At 40.1% G+C, this 15,512-nt stretch overlaps 1 long non-coding RNA gene across 4 annotated transcripts; it reads right to left on the reverse strand.

Annotated features, from left to right (window-relative positions):
• Nucleotides 1-2,318: 2,318 nt before the first annotated feature.
• LOC143481960 (uncharacterized) lies at nucleotides 2,319-5,233 on the reverse strand. Of its 4 annotated transcripts, XR_013122114.1 has the most exons (4): nucleotides 5,182-5,233; nucleotides 4,870-5,052; nucleotides 3,517-4,376; nucleotides 2,381-3,348 (listed from the first exon to the last, which is right to left on the reverse strand). It is a non-coding gene; the product is annotated as an uncharacterized LOC143481960 (long non-coding RNA). The 4 variants fall into 4 exon arrangements; XR_013122113.1 differs by having other exon boundaries at nucleotides 2,319-3,348; nucleotides 3,525-4,376; nucleotides 4,870-5,214; XR_013122112.1 differs by having other exon boundaries at nucleotides 2,319-3,338; nucleotides 4,870-5,214.
• Between the last annotated feature and the right edge of the window lie 10,279 nt (nucleotides 5,234-15,512).

Consider the following 15,512-nt stretch of genomic DNA (forward strand, 5'->3'; position numbering starts at 1 on the left):
CTCCCGAATCTCCCGATTAGCCACTCCGGCTTTGCTCACAGTCAAGTTTGCCTGCTTTCATAGAAGCATTTTCATTCAAGAATTTCTGAATACTTCATTCAATATTTGTAAAATATTTCCATGCATTCATAAGTCATAGTAAGACAAAAGTTCATATTTATGAGTTTGACTTTAGAAATGTTGGAATCACAATATTATAGTTCTGAAATGTCTAGGCATAACTGATATGACAAAAACCAGTAAAAAAATTCCTCATAAAAACTGACCCACACTGAGTAGCTGAGTACACCTGAGTGTACACTGAATACACCTGAGTTGCATATTACACTAAGGAATATCACTATATAATATATTTAATCAAGTACAGTTTTATAAGTCAATTACAGTTGTGCCAAAATAGGGAAAAATGAATCGGTACATTCAAAACGTGTACTTGCACTATACAAAGTCAACAACAAAAATAAATAAACGTAAAAAATCCTGAGCAGTTTACAAAGTTCAACTATAACAAAGCTAAAATAAAATCATGGCAGTTAAACCTTGTAAGTACTTTAACAATCGCCTTACAGCTGGTGCATTGACACCAATCTTCCCAAATCTAACAAAAACCTACACTTTTACTGCACTACTGCCCTACAACTTTTTATTTCTTGCTTTGATGACAAAACAACTCACAGGTAGGCATGGAATATGAGACTTCCCCAGAGTTGCATCCCTGAAAAAGAAAACACCCCCAGACCAGTGTAGCTGCACGACACAGTCCATGAATATATGAACAGACCCATCAGTCTACAGTGTTACTTCACAGGCAGGCAGCTGGGTGGAATGAGTCTATAATGATAGTATACTGTTAAAAGAAATTGTCTCAAAACACCAGAAATGAGAACAATGGAGCTGCCAGCGCATTTAAGGAGACAGGTTTGCTTTCAATTTTCCATCTCTGTTTTTTATTACTCCTTATTTGTTTGTAGGTGGTGTGAAGAGGCTTGAACAAAGTTAAGTTACTTGCAAAGTTACTTACACCCACGACAGGGTCCGGAACAACAAGATGGTTTGCATTTTCCCCTATGAAGTTCTACAAAGCAAAAGTTCTTTCGGTTACTTTTAAGAAAGGGAATAAAAACATGCTGAACATTTTTGCACTTCCAGAATATTCTGAAAGGGTTTTACACAACAAACAAAAGGAAATAAGCATTATTTCCTAGATGCTTAATATTGATATCTAGATGCTTTGGACTATTAATTATAGTAAATGTTTATTTAATGTTTTCGTGTTCAGATATTGTCTTTATATATTATTATAGTCTTTTCCATGCTTTGTTGACGTATTGCATAAAGGTTAATAAACTGGTTCATAAACCATTCCTATATAGATAAGAATATAGGTATTTTTTTAGCTCCTGAAATGTTAGTAATTCTAAGCGTATTTGGCCTTAGGGAATTCCAGTTTCAAAATACAATAAATAAATAAATAAAACACTGATCTTGCCACCAATTCCAGCACAGGTCTGTTTTGGTTACTAGCAGATCCTCTGCTATGATCAGATAAACAGATAGCTAGCTGATGCTTTCAAAGCCTTACCCGCAGCCATGTGTAAGCACCTCAAAATGAAAAGTTTGTTGTGTGTGTGTGTGTGTGTTACTGACCTTTAACCAGAATAGTTTCTCAAATATATATATATATATATAACTGTGACAAAAAACAGAATTATTTTTTGGTCTGGAGAGCCATATGCATTTGATGTTTTTTTAATTGATTTTTAGCTTATTCAATTAATGACAGTGGGAACAGAGCAGGCAGAACTGAATGGCTCATTTCTCGTATCTGATGGTGAGGTTGGTTAGTATGAACAGCTTTCCCCTTTAGCTTTAGACAAAATAAAGTGATTGAACCCTTTGATTCGCTCGCTCGATTTCCTGCAAAACCGAATCACTGTTGTTCTAAAATCACAGAGTGCTGCTGCTGAGCACCAGATTATGATCATCATGTTTCTTTGTTTCCCACACCATTAAATATCATTTGGATGTCTGGCAAAAGCTGTATTTCTTTCAGTCCTTCATACAGCTGTAATTTCATAAATAAGAATGAATTATTATGTCCAGGAGTTTTCAATGACACTCATTTGCAACTATCAGACATCCATATATTGTTTTTTAGAATAGATTTCTAAGGTTTTTGCAATTTGCAGTTGCACTGATCACTGAGCGAGAATGGGAGCATCTTCAGGTCAGGCAGATTTTAACACTGTTAATGAATAAATGTCAAGAGCATGTTGAATTACTCATGCGTATAATGTAATGCACTAGAAGCATGAGGTGTTTTTGGGTCTTATTTCTTGACCCCACTAGCTCTGTATTTATAATTTTAGGCCTTTTCAGCCAGTTTATCAGTGGTTGTTCTTGCTTATTTTAACACAGCAAAACGTTCTCTAAGATTCTCATATTCAAACCATACAGTCAAAATCCAGCTAAAAAGGTGAATTTCAATGTGATAGCCCTCTGGTCTCTTGGTGTCCATCTGAGGCAATAATCTTGGTTCCCTTTTGGTATGTAACTTTGGTATGTTGACGTATATTTAAAAAGACGTACTGGTTTGTGTGATATGCATTCTATGTGAGTTGAAACCTGAATCTAATAACTGCACTAATAAATGCATTCACACTTGAAATTAAGTCATTGATGGCTGCTTACGTTATTTAGTTGTCATGTAAATGTGCAGCAGAGAACATCCAGTGTGTTTATGATGCCTGATTAGCTTAACATTGTGACCTGCTCAAATTCAAATGAAATACAAATCAAGACGCCTTATGCAAATAGAGAAGTATGATGTCGAAGACTTTGTAACTTTCCAATTTAGCTGGCCAGTGTTTTCTTTGTGTGTTATTCTGTTCCCACTAACAATATTTTGTGTGTATTTATTAGCTCGCAATGTTTTATTTTCTTTAGCAGTGCTATTAAACATTTTTTTATTCAGAACGCAAGACTCTCAGGCAGAGCGCAGTAGGCTGAGAGGCGTAGCCACAGGCCACGCCCCTTCCTGGCAGAGCCATCGTGCACCCGGCCTGGCTGGCTTGAACTGACATATCTGGATCATAGCGCCACTCTCCCGGTCCTCTGGCACCTGACGTAGCCGCCGGATTCAGCTGAGACTGTGGCTCTTTCGTCCTCTTCTTAGAAACAGTCCGCGGACCTTTAATTTCCCACTTTGGCGACGCTTTCCAGGAGCATTACAGTGAGTGAGAAATCAGATGAACTCTCTCTCAGAGTCTTCTGGACTCCAGGCTGAGTGGATTCAGTCACGCTGTGAAATTCACCTGGCCAGTCTTGGGCATACAGGTCTGGGAAAGTCTGTCCCTCAAGGCCAGATTAGGCCAGAGAATGTCCAGGAAAGTCAGAGGGACAAAAAATGAGTTTTTGTTACACTTAGCCGTTTGCTTTAACTGTACAGAAACCAAGGTTCCTTTACCATACAGATATGCCTCGACATTTGCTTAAACAAAGAGCATCTTTACACACCTCATTACCTCTTCACTTTTAACCTCTGTGCGCCGGTCAGTGATAGCATGAAGGACGTCCCGGCTGCCGTTGATCCACACACAACACGCTGGACACAGGTGGATCAATGCAAACGGTGAAGCAACTGCAGGCATCATAGAAGATGACCTTCCTGATCTCCCTTGATACAACAGCAAGGACCAGTGCTGCCCTTGTAAGTATAAATAGCTCTAGACATACCCGATGCCTACATTCAGGGTGCCTGATTGTCCTGGTGGCACATACTGTCATATTCAACACCCATTTATGTAAAGGTGGGGGGGGGTGCATGAAACAGTGCCGAATGCCTGTGGAGACTGTGCTCACGTGTCCTCAGAGAAGTGTTCGTAGAGCCCTCAGTCTAAGGATGTTTATTTCCCAGCTAGTAGTGAAAGGTGACGGGGCATGGCTAATTCTCCCGTGCTGCGAAGAAACATTTGTGTCCCAATTATACCTTAAAAGCTTTTCACCTTTGAAAGACAGACAGAGATGCAGGAGAACTCAGAACAGAACGCGGCTGGGCCATTACAATCGTTATGCTGCAATGCCGGTCAGAGCAAAAAAAAAAAAAAGAAAAGAAAAAAAAATCCCTCCTTTCAAATGAATTTGGCCAGTGCGTCTCAGTTGTCAGGTCTCGTTATGGCTGGGAAGAGGCAAGCGTTCGTTTGGAAGGGAGAGTCGAGCAGTTGAAGTCCGGCAAGGGTTGAGCAGTGAGTCTGCGACTGTGGTGCGCTGACCCAGCTCGTGATCACCACGCAGCACGAGGAGGGAGGACGAGAACATGGGATCCCTCATCAAGATACACGTCTTTCCCATCTGCAGCGTCTGATAAGTCACCACTTCTGAAAATGGAAAGAAAAAAAAAAGCGCCACATTTCAGTGCGCAGATTATGTGCGCCAGAAACGCCAGTTCGGTGAATGTTGTGACTAATCTCATTTTCTGCAAACTCTTCTGTTAAATGTGCTTTTCTACATTTGGCTTTGTATCCAGATGGAGCATTAGGTGTTTCACATGCAGCAGAAGAGAAAAGAAAACCCACCTATGTACTTGGGCACCCATTTCAAATTCTATTTGGAGACATCTTATCACTCTGGTGACACCTCTGTATAACTCTATTGAGACATGACCCCTGCACTAGGGGCTCCAACACTTATGCACCATATTTACAGTCACTGATGAATAACACATAACCTGCAAAGTGCCTTTGCAATAAATGTTTTGTATTTTTTATATGTATTTTGCCTTAAAACACTGGCATGTTATGTCTAAGTTTACATAATGTGATGTGCAAGTTTCCCTTTTGTTGTTTTGGCATTACATGCAGTTCTACTCACAATGTTCTCAACTGTCATCACTTTGTAACCCCCATGGCGTTGAGAGATGAGGGGTTGGAGACAAATGCCGAGAAGAACAAGGTTTATAGTAGACAAATCCATACACTGAGTCAATTAATCGGTCCATAGTCATACCAGGTGACCAGTCTGGCATAGACACAAAACCTAGACCTAGAAAACGACCTAGAAGACATTATAACAAAACATGAACTGAACAAACATTACCAGGCAGAAGAAACAAACTTACAGAAGCTGGCAGGGAACAACACAGTTAAACACAGGAGATAAACATAAAGAGATCCAGATACTAACAACCAAAGACAGAGTCTCAAATTCCTACAAACATCAGACAAACAATAACCAGCCCTGAACAAGGGCAAAGACAGGGCTTATAAAGGGCAGACAAGCAAGGGAAATCAAAGGGGAACAGGTGGGATGGATAATTAGAGGGCGGAGTCACAGATTGGAAGGCGGGACAGACAGAAGTGGAAAAACACTGGCACATGGAGGAACAACAAACAAGGAAGAGCCAGGAATACAACACTGACAGGTTGTATCAAAGCCATAACAGAATCAAAATATAAAATACAAAACTGTAGTATGGCCTAAATTTCAGCTAAACTAATGAAAGAAAACAGCTTTTGTAAAATTTTACATTTCACAATTCAAAAGGTTTATTTAATTGAACTGCTGAAATGAAGATAATCCCTTGGATAGTTTCAATATGAGGGAATAGAAAGGTTTTATCTCTACAGTGGAATGTTTTCATGTTTTTCGAAGGGAGTTTATAGTGTCCAGGAAATATAAATATGCTACCTATTCAGTCCTAAAGTTTGTGTTATCCCAAAATCTAACATGTTTGAAGAGGAAACGTGGAGACCCAGGTGTAAGCCACTCATGCATTTACATGAACCACTTAAATCACACAAATCCTCACCCGAATCCTCAAGAGTGTTCAGTAACTGCAAAGACAAAATCAGAATCAATGCAGCAAAGGCCACTGGTGAACGTCAGTAGTTGTTTCTGAATGTTTGCTCTTGGAATAGCAAACATTAAAGTATAAGCTCAGAAGTAAAGTTACAAACTGAAAAATTCTACTAAACTGTAACATGAAAGTTACCATCATAATGCGGGTTGACAACATACTTAGCACAGCAGTAATCACTTTGGTGTTTATGAAATTGCACACAAACCCTGTGTTAGCACATCTGGAGAGAGTGAACGCTGTGCTGTCATACCAGTGAGTCACTCCTTTCCCAGAGTGGTTCTAATGTGCGTGTCTCCCGTGCCTTAGGTCTCGCAGAATGTGAGTTGGCAGCGGTGGTGTCAAAGGGTGTCAAAAGTGGCATGCAGTCATGTCTTGATGTACATTTCCCACAGCCAGTCAATTGAGGGGCTGTCAGGCAGCTTTCGATCCAGGTGAGACGAGGAGGTGAAACACACCCGTCAACCTCCAGGGGGACTGAGCTCAGGGTGAGCCCAGGATGAGCTCAGGGTGAGCTCAGGGTGAGCCCAGGTTCGTAAGGTCATGCTAAGGGAGATGGAACTGTGGTGCACGGGCGTGTGATGATATCGTACATGAAAAGATACTAGAGGGACTAGATGACATCAGCACCTGGGCTCTCCATCAGCTCTACGTGGAAATTACTGCTCATCATCGGTTTCCTTCTTAAACCATGCCTAATGGCTTTGATTTCAGTCGTCATAGCAACTGTGGAGGCTCATTGAAGCAGTTTTGTGCATTCAAGTGGGTGGGGGGGGGCACTAATGAACAGGGGTGTCAGAAGTTGGAGACGTGAATGAGCTGACTGCCCTAGGACAGCATGGGGCTGGACCAGAAGAGAAGAACATGGAGTTTTGTTTGGTTTTCCCATTTTTAATTTCTAGGTAATCAATATTATAAGCAGAATAAATAATTAGGCTCTTAAATACTGGCAGAATAGGCTGAGGGATTGAACTTTCTACCCACAGAAGAAACTTAAGATTTAAATAAGGCTCATATCAGCTAGATGCAGGGGCCATAGTCACTGGCATAGTGGAAGATTCTGGGACCCCACAGCAAGAAGCAGTGTGGAGGACCCCCCCCACACACACACACACACAGAGCTCACACACATACCCCAACCCCCCCATCCCCCCACCGACCATGGCCTGTGTGCTCCTCCTTTACACCACTGTAATCGTGCCTTTCCTCTTAACAAAATCAGTTCAAAAAAAGCAAAAAGCAGAACAACCTTCAGCCATACTGATTTAAAGAACTATAGTACTCCTATAGTACTCCTACAGAACTATAGTACTCCTATAGTACTCCTACAGAACTATAGTACTCCTATAGTACTCCTACAGAACTATAGTACTCCTATAGTACTCCTACAGAACTATAGTACTCCTATAGTACTCCTACAGAACTATAGTACTCCTATAGTACTCCTACAGAACTATAGTACTCCTATAGTACTCCTACAGAACTATAGTACTCCTATAGTACTCCTACAGAACTATAGTACTCCTGACCTAACCTGCGCCCCATTTTCATTACGTGTGTTTTTACTCCACAAATCTTCTTTTGAAGTACAAGGAAACATCTCAAAACCGTTGTTAATGGTAATCAACCATACACTCAAGATGTGATAGAGATCGAAAAACACTCAATTATTCCTTTAATCATATTATATATAATATTTTATATGATTAAGGAAATACAGGGTAATTGTAGTATGCAGCAGGTCCACGTTGAGTGCAGACAGTTAAAATGTGTGATTTCAAACTGTGCAAGACACATTTGTGAATGTGCAAGTTATCTGTACATCGCCTTGAATCTTGTGCCACACTGCTAGCAATGATCCTTTTGTCTCTAGAGTAAGGAATGCTATGAACTATGAACTCTACACCGCGTTTTAAAAGAACCCCGCTGCGTATCTGCATTAAACATACAGATATAGCGATTGGATGAGCAGCTTTGAAAGTACAACAGCCACACAAACGCACAAATATCGGAAAGGAACAGTTACGTTTGTCTTCCTTACGGTACGTTAGCAAGACTTGACATCTAGGAATGAAAACCCCTGACGATTAGAACGATGCCTTAGCGCTTACTGCCTACTTCTGAAGACTAATTAATACTGTGAATCCAATTGCCGCTAGGGTTAAGATATCGGGCATCAGAAAGCTCGGTTAATTCAGTGAGGACTGGCTTGAATGATGGATCACATAGAGACGAGACAGATGGGGAACTGCTTTTTCCTTTTGCATTCCCGTCCATTAATACACACGCTCTCTCTCTCTCACACACACACACACACTCGCACGCACGTATGCACGCGCACACACACGCACGCACGCACACACACACACACACACACACACACACACACACACAGCTGTGCTGCATAAATGCCTAGATAAATTACTTCTGCATTCATTTAACCTAAAGCGGACCTTATTATCTATAAAATCTTACTAATAACTTGCCATTCAAAGAGTCCATACTTTTTATAACGCTTTATAAAACATCGATATTAGAGAAAGACACCTTGGTACAGATTCAGCTGAACCATGTTCCAGTTTAAGGCAGTTTGTTAGAGCACCCTGTTTATCCAGTGCTTGATTTCATGTTACGTATTCTTAAGCAATGCTGCAGTGTGTTGTATTTTATATAGTTTAGGTAAATAAAACATATCCAAGATTTTTCTTTTACATTTTTTCCATTATGTCCACTTATACCTTACGAATTACGTGTGACTTTATGTTCCAAGAACTATACGGAGTGTAAAGAGTCCCTATTATTGGGCCTTGACGATAGGGATCGGATAAATAAGCTCCGTTCTGATTGGCTGCCCTGTGTTGCGCTTCATTTAAAAAGCGCTCAGAGATGAAACTCCTGAGAACTGCGATGTAAGAGGGTGGGGCTAAATTGTTGTAGGAGGAAGTATGTAAATTCGTTTGTTCTCAGTCAGTCAATGAGGTGAACAATATGAACAGAAATAATCGGCAAAAATCGCAGGATAAAGAAGGAAAGGGACAAAATATGGGAATTATAGATACATTAGAATTTCTGTGTGAAACGATTAAAGCAGTACTCAGAACACAACATGAACATGGCATGGCTAGTATATGATGAGAGAAGAGACAGTTGGAGTCATAGATGTCAGACAAAGTTTTTTTCAGTTAAGATTTCTAACTGTATAGATTTGGATATTAAGTGGTGTGTTTTGAAACAACAATATTTGCACATTGCTTCATAAATCTTTATTTCAAATAGTTTTCAGTTCAAATACTAAGAGTTTTAAGCTTATATATATAAAGAAACTAATTTTTTGTCTTTCTAAGTAAATTCAGTACACAGAATTTGCTCATCTATGAGTGTTATGCTCAGTTCTCTAATCTAATTTAGCTACACTGTCATCTCCATCCAAGAGAGGGAGATGAAATCTAAGCTCAGTTACACACATGCTCAAACAGACACACGCACACGCACACACACACACACACACACACACACACACACACACACACACACACACACACACACACACACACACACACACACACACACACATGTCTGCTGGGGTAGCATGCTAATGCATAATGCATTAAGTAATGCAATGAATAATTTGTAAACTGACAATTAGCAACATGTCGGGGGTTGCAACTTGAAAGTTGGTTAGGAGGTCTGTGCACATGCTTTTAAATGCTGTTTTATTCAGCAGCTACACAATTCCCAGCAAAACAGCAAATCTGGAAAGATGTTTATAACAGATCAGAAATGAGAATAAATCAGGTATCATACGTATGTGTGTGGAAAGGAGAGTGAGCAAAGGATGTGGAGATCTGAGCTTTATTTCTTGTATCACTTGGTGTCATAAAACTGTAAGGGGGGAAAGTACCAAATTGTATATAGCGTGAATACATTATGCATTAGGCAGCTTAGATGTACAATGAATAATAATTTGCCTCTTTACTGCATCATTCATAAAGAGCACATAATAATTAGCCTATGCATTAAATATTTCATGAGGACTTCTCAATGGCCACGAATCAAAGTGCAAAGTGTTCAAGCGTGACAAGGAGGAAAAGAGTGATAGCATGTAGTGGACACATGTTCTGCCTGTGTGAGACTGAAAGATATTTCTATAGTTTTTATGAATGGTAATGTTGTTTGGAATACATTAAATCTAGGTTCAATAAACTACAGAAGAAAGGTGGGGGTGTATAGCAGTTACTGCAATTTTTTTATAATGTGGTTTTTTGTCTACTTCAAGGAGCATCAAACATTAACACAGTCTTTAATGTAAATATTTAACTAGAGCCCTTGGCTAGCTATTTAGTATAATTCTAAACGGCCTTTACTTGGGACTGTTATTAGATGAAGATTAAGAAGTGTTTCTTTTAATTGCACAATTAAAAATGGTATGAAATGCATTCTTGTTAAATTTCTGAGAAAGACAAAGAGAAAAATGTTGGCATTTCACACTGTCTTACTGCCATGACACATTGTTTAGACAATACCTAATAGTAATTCTGCCTGTAATTTTCCTGTATGAACTCTGCTGCCTCAGAATGTTCATATAAACTCCCACACACTATAGTAAGCTTACACGGATGCTTCTAGTGGTGACATATTGATGGTATTACCTAACAAATAAGGGGGGGGGGGGGGGGGGGGGGGGTGGGTGTCAGAGACAAGTAAGGAAACAGGTGACAGGGAATTTTACAGGTGTGAAATTCTGACTTAACCTAATATGGATCTGCCTATATAGTGTTTTTAGAGATAATAGCATAATTAATGCTTACAGATGGAAAGGATCACTCTATGAACACATACTGAGAACAAATGATCACCTTTCCTGCACACCTTTAAAAATGCATCTGGGCTTCAAGCCACCAAGACTAAGAATCACAGCCTTTATCTCATCTAGTGATTTTTTCTAGATAAATCTCATTTAATAAAAGCCCAGCGATGATTGTCATGTCTACAGCAAGCAAATCAGTTTGGGAATTTGCATTTTCACCCTTGTTATTACTATTTTCTTTGTCTCTCTTTGGTGTGCTGTGTAGCTGTCTCCAAGGTTATATGTTCAAAAGAGCCCATCTCAGCCTCAGTGTGAGCAGGCCACGTTCCCTCGGAGTCTCCCCCCAGTGTCAGAACCCAGCGTGGGTCTCTGTATGCAATCTGGAATGGCAGCAGAACAGAGAAGCTTTTTCCCTCTTTTCACATGTTTAAAAACCAGTTGCTACTGGACCTCCACGGGTCATGTGCACTGCAGCGGAACTCAGAAGGTAACTAATCACAGCGTTTACTCAAATTTGGACAGCTCATGTCTGCTGGCTGCCAGACATCCTGCGGCGTTTTTCCGGGGTGTTGAGTGAGCACAGCTCTGATTACGGTCGACTGAGATCATTGCTTTGCAGACATCTGCATGGTTGGAGTCCCGGCCCCAGACAAGGCCTACTAGCAGGACACAATGGTCAAGATGCTGACTGACGTTTCAGAAAAACATTTCAGGCACAATATCAAACTCAATCTTACTTTCAACATTGAAGTCTCATTTTCTGATAACCCCTATAGCTAATTTTAGACCTTACTTTCAGCATATCTGATAAATTGCCAGAGTCTGATAAATTGTCTCATGAATTAAACTTTATACTGAATTTGTGGTTATCCACTTATCAACCGAAATCTTTATCCAGGGTTCGTCATACATTCCAAATGTACAGGATTACACCCCTAATATGGAGAATAGAGCACAGAGCACAGATCACTTTAATGCAGTGGCAGATTGAAACATAATTTTCTCCAGTAATACCTACTTATTTAATTAAAGTCAAATCAGCTTGAAACAGACAGAGATTTATTCCCCACATCCACAAAGTGTCTTTGCTTGTTGGCTTCCTCCTTGTCATGTGTAGAGCAAGTCGATCAGAGAACATCCTCTTTTGAATTGCAGTTCCTCAAGACAATTTCACAGGGGCTTGATTCCACGTCCACAAACCATAATCTGGCTGTGATCAAGCACTTTTGCTTGGCTGAGTGCGAGTGTGTGTGTGTGTGTGTGTGAGAGAGAGAGAGAGAGAGAGAGAGTAAGAGAGAGAGCGAGAGAGAAAGAGACAGACAGACAGACAGAGAGAGAGACGTGATTTCACTGACAGACTGAAATGGAAGATCAAAGCAGAAATGTGTCCTGCTTTCAGCTGGGAAATGTACACATGCTTTTGATCTTCACAACATAGGTGTAATGGCTTCCATGACAGGAAGTGTTTGTGGTTGAAATGAGAGATATGTTTGAATAGTTCTGATCTAACTGAGTGCATGTGAAAAAGACTTGAAATGGGTCCAGTGACAGAAACTGCTCGGGTGTCATTTTAAAATGGATCTACTAAAGAGCAGAAACCAACTGCGAGATCAGCCATTTTGCTTTTCAGCTGAATGTTATTATTATCTTTGTCTTAAAAAGTAAAATTACAGGCCTTCAAATATAATATATTTTGCTATCTTAGCTAAAGACATGCAGACACATTCAGAATGTCACCCATGAGAATGCCATTACGAAATTATCTGTCATCTCTATGCAAGTTCCTTGCAGTATTGTCTATTGATTGTACTGATGAGAAGAGGATGCCCTTTGACGGTTAGCTCCATTTTGTGAGCCTTTCATTAGCTCGTCACTGTTGTTCCTGATTTGACACCCTGTGTATTATTCCTGCTCAGTGTCGTTATTCCACTGCCCCTGTCCATGGTGCTGAAAGCTGCTGTGGGGAGGAGATAGCAGTGCGCTTGGCTGGGCTGTTTGACAGGGTGAATCACTGCTACAACACCCTGACTGAGAACCCAGTCAGCTTAGTCCCACATGCCCCTCTCTCTCTCTCTCTCTCTCTCTCTCTCTCTCTCTCTCTCTCTCTCTCTCTCTCTCTCTCTCTCTTACACACACACACACACACACACACACACACACACACACACACAAACTTGGCTCTGACGGCAGTACGGGCTCACACCACACATTGTACAAAGATGCTTTAAACCATACAGATGGTTACTTTTGGCTGTTCTTGAAAGGGTAACCACCACAGGTTATGAAGTGGTAGCGACAGATAAAGTCATACATAGAGAGTGCCATGAAACTATACCACAGCTTGTGTGGTTTCCAATATTGCATATTTTTATCACAATTTGTTCAGTTTGAGGTGTACAATAGAGATAATCTGTAAGAAAGATACTCGTTGTTCAGAGCACTCAAGGAAGTGTGCATGTAAAATTTGGGGAAGTAATTAGAGACCAAGAAATGCTTACTATTTGTTTTTGTAAAGTCAATTGTCAGCCAGCATAAGGACACTTTCTGCTGTAGTTTTGTGTGACTGCTTCCTTTGTTTTTAAGTGTAAGGTTTAGAAAGTAGAATAATACAACAATATCACTAGAATTTAAAAACTGGTCATCAGAGGTCGGCAAGATTGTTTTGTATTGCTTATCTCATTAGAGTGTTCTTCCTTCTTAATAATGGATCAGGTGGCTGATTATGATAACCTAATATTTGGCCTGTGTCTGTCTGTGATTTCCAGCCTTATGATGGTCTGTTTTAAGGATATTGAGACACGTTTAATCCTTATGATGAGAGGAAAATTCCAGATGTAAATGCCGCATGTAGAAGGCACTGGTTCAGATCTTTCATTGGCTCTCCTGATTATGATGCAGCAACACAGAACTGGCTAAACATCTGAGCAGCTAAGTGTCTAGTGACCTACTGCTGTCCTGACACATGTGGGCTGTATTTAAAAAGAGCGGCAATTGCTACATTGTTGCCCCAAAATTTAAATACTTCCGAAATGAAGTTGCCATCTTGCATGTTATTTCTACTACACTATGTATTTGAATGAACATTAATACTTAAAGGGAAGCCACACAACTTCACAAGGATCTTCAGTCACCTCAGCTGCCATCACAACATCTGTCCTTTGAATGATAATGGGATCATTGGTTGAGAAACAAGAATGAAATGACGGCAATGACTAAGAACACCATGAACACTAGTTTCTAGGTTGTCAAACAGACACCTGGATGATCACTGGGATACTAAACACCTGGATGATCACTGGGATTCTAGACACCTGAATGATCACTGGGATTCTAGACACCTAGATGATCACTGGGATTCTAGACACTTAGATGATCACTGGGATTCTAGACACCTGGATGATCACTGGGATTCTAGACACCTAGATGATCACTGGGATTCTAGACACTTAGATGATCACTGGGATTCTAGACACCTGGATGATCACTGGGATTCTAGACACCTAGATGATCACTGGGATTCTAGACACCTAGATGATCACTGGGATTCTAGACACCTAGATGATCACTGGGATTCTAGACACCTAGATGATCACTGGGATTCTAGACACTTAGATGATCACTGGGATTCTAGACACCTGGATGATCACTGGGGTTCATAGAAGGTGTGCAGGGCATAAGAAATTGGCAAGCTGAGCAATCCAGAGAACAATCCATTTCCAAACAGAAAAAAAGTTGTATGGGCCCTTTTGTAGCAAGTCCAAAAAAAAAACAACAAAACAAACAGTATTTGTTTGTGGGAGATTGGATAGTCCTAAATACACTAATGTTGCTTTAATCCTATAGAGTAATATTAATTTTAAATTATAGTTTTGATTAAAGCACAATAGTGTAGTGCTCCCATTCTCATTTGCTGGTTTTCCTGCCCTGTTAAATAAGATTTATAGTCTATAAATATGATAAAATTCTTGGATTGATTGCTTGCTTAATTAAGTTGGATGTTTTAGTTTTGTTTTAGCAGAAGTTGCGAGAGGATATATTTATGCATATCAATCATGTATTTACAATCAATAATGCAGCCACTAAGTTTACTCTATATTTAATTGTGTTAATATAAATATCAACGCAAATTGTGCCAGATAGGTTGAAATAAACGTCTTCAAATGTGAATAGCATTGCCCAAATGCAACTTCCTTCAGCAGCAGCAAAATGTACAATGAGATATTGACTTTAATTTACATACTGACTTTGCACTACTGCAAAAATACTGACTTTAAGCTCCTGAATATTTAAACAAACATTCAGATGTTCTTAGGCAAAGAGAAAGCGCAATCTAGTTTGTATGGACAGCCACTGAGAAAAGCATCTTGTCTGCCATCTGTGGCCCCACTCCTGTTCACCAGAGGGAGTTTATGGCTTTTAACAGCCCACTTTGGCCACCGATCTCCAGCTTATCGGAACCAAAGCTAATATGCTCACTGATGGTAATTGCTTTAGTGTTTAGATGCATGCAGATGCATTTATTCTATTGTGGGTTCTATTACAAGCCCACGGAAGGCAGTTTGATTTAGACTGGAGGAGAAACGAAATGGGGCAGAATTACCAAAGCATTTGCCTCATGTCAGAACCATCTGCTCATGGAGTTTCAGCACACAGCTGAATCCTGACATACACCTCAGCCAGACAATAGCTCACTTACTCAGATTTTGTGCTGGCAGAACATTTTAATGTTAAATGCTTTAAAAAATACAGGCCCAGTGAAAGGGGAAAGAGTACCAGAGACAAAGAAAGAGAATGGAAGAGAGAGAGAGAGAGAGAGAGAGAGAGAAAGAGACCAAGAGAAGGCTGAACATA

Source organism: Brachyhypopomus gauderio, chromosome 18, assembly GCF_052324685.1.
Source record: "Brachyhypopomus gauderio isolate BG-103 chromosome 18, BGAUD_0.2, whole genome shotgun sequence".
NCBI classification, from domain to species: Eukaryota; Metazoa; Chordata; class Actinopteri; order Gymnotiformes; family Hypopomidae; genus Brachyhypopomus; species Brachyhypopomus gauderio.